The sequence below is a fragment of the Formica exsecta genome, unplaced genomic scaffold, assembly GCF_003651465.1.
Source record: "Formica exsecta isolate Colony F162 unplaced genomic scaffold, ASM365146v1 scaffold32, whole genome shotgun sequence".
In the NCBI taxonomy this organism is placed as follows: domain Eukaryota; kingdom Metazoa; phylum Arthropoda; class Insecta; order Hymenoptera; family Formicidae; genus Formica; species Formica exsecta.
The window spans coordinates 491,487-493,535 of NW_021850453.1; the positions used below are offsets into that span (position 1 = coordinate 491,487).

Here is a 2,049-nt window from a genome sequence, read left to right on the forward strand (position 1 = left end):
ATATATATAAAATCTATACACATCTATTACAAGAACGAAAAACCCATATCTTTACCCATCAAACGATTTTTCTATCTGAAGTATTTATTCTATTTATTTATTCATTCATTTTTTCATAATAAATATATATCCTTATACCTTGTATCAAAACTTTTTCAAAAATTGTCAATTATTTATCGTTATTTTTAAATATTTATTATATTATAATTTTTCGTGTATACATGCGAATGAATAAAATACATATCGTGTATATATACGGGTGAACAAATCGCGACATTGTATACTTCATTTAAAAATTCTTTGCACATATATTTTTCAAAATATAATTTATAATCAAAATATATATAATACAAAGACTCTCGAAGAGCAAATAATGGATGTACATACGTACAATATATTGTACTAAGAAATTAAAAACAACTCACAACAATTTTAATAAATTAAAGATCATAAAAATAATACACATTAATTAAGAAGTCGTGAATCGTACAGAAAATAAAAACGCAAAATACAAAAAAAAAAATGCCAACATTTCTGTCCTAGACTGGACTCTTCACGGTGGTATAGTATTATAGAATTGTAAAATAGAAAGAGTGAAGAAGTAAAAATGTAGAATACAAACGATGAAAATGTAAAAAATGTCTAATTGATTGATTGTAATGCTTGTGAATCATTCCAAAAGTACGTCAAAATCAAAATTTATCTATTCAAAATCGATAGCATAATGTGTATATTTATAATACATGTCTTATGATCGCGAAATTATATTGTATGGGCGAAATCGTTTATAGATTGTAAAAATTTGCAGAGCAAGTCTATCCTTCCGTGTGTAAATGCGTGTGCGTTCGCCTCGTTTGCCTCGCATCGTGCTTTACGAGAGTAGGGAGAGATCTGTTATTGATCCTGGCCTCCTCACGCGCCGGTGCTCTCCCTCTACGGCAAGAGCTCGCGACATAGTGAGAGTCTCTCTCGTTGGCAGCCCTTGTCGCGTAATATATAGTGACGATGAACGTCTAAGAGGGAGAGAAAATCGCCGGGAAGCAGCGTGGCTGCGCGGCGAGCAGTGCCGAAGCGAAGAGCACCGATGTAGCCGAACACAACCGAGGTCGCGAACGTCGACCGAGCGAGTCTCTCTATCTCTCTCTCTCTCCTTCTATCTCACACACACTTTCTCTTTCTCTCTCTCTCTCTCTCTTATACGCGCGTTCTCTTTTCACTCGGCGCTCAGCTCCAATATTTCAGTGTATGCACATCGGCCGGCCGGCGTGCATAGTCTCTGTTAATAGTGTTGTGTTTTTGGAGCAAATGATTTTCGCGTAGAATATTACTTTTCTATTGTGCTATTTTTATCAACATATATACGAAGCGGCTGCCTGTGTGTGCCAAATTTAACGATCAGACAACGTCGTGCTCGTGCCTTGAGCAGCGCCGGGCCCCAGGGCCCGGTCGCTCTTATTTCCGCCCAGATCGACCCCGGGAAGCACGCAGTGATGGAGCTCGCAGGCTCGTCTCAAAGAAGAACCGACCGCGATCTCTGTACGAGCGTTAACTATCGACAACAGTTTGCCTTATTAATAGTCATTGCGAGTCATTGTACAAGAGTCACTACCTCTATCGACGGAGGTATATCTTTGAAAAAAATAGGGACGAGATAGAATACTAGAAAAGAAAAAAGGAGGAAGTGAGAGAGAGAGAGAGAGAGAGAGAGAGAGAGAGAGAGCGAGAAAGAGAGAGGAGAGATAGAGAATGATATACAAAACGTCATCGTATCAAAGGGTCAAGTCGTGTCGAAATGGTATTGTGAGACAGCAAGTTAAAAATCCAGGGTAGAGCAATTTAAGAGTATCTGAAAAAAACACGAGTAATTATAGATTCGATTGTTATGTACGAAATTGGTATAAAATATATAGTAAAATACATAGTACACTTTATTTAGTTATCACTCTTTAATCATTTGCTACTTGCGCTATAATTATTCTTATACAGAACGCAATTATAGAAATGAGAGTTAATCATAAATAAAGAAATAGAGAAAAAGATATATATATA

General features: G+C 36.6%; 1 protein-coding gene across 8 annotated transcripts in view; it reads left to right on the forward strand.

Moving 5' to 3' along the window:
- The window catches only part of LOC115238035, a 32,538-nt gene that overhangs the window by 9,427 nt on the left and 21,062 nt on the right, over positions 1-2,049 (forward strand). For 2 of the 8 annotated variants that reach the window (XM_029811534.1, XM_029811537.1), the window contains exon 1: positions 1,010-1,623. The exons of 2 other annotated variants lie outside the window; for them this stretch is intronic. The gene's annotated coding sequence lies outside the window, so the exon portion shown is untranslated. Of the gene's footprint in view, positions 1-1,009; positions 1,796-2,049 lie in introns of those variants that run through there. 4 more of the 8 variants (XM_029811535.1, XM_029811538.1, XM_029811533.1 and 1 more) reach the window with 3 other exon arrangements.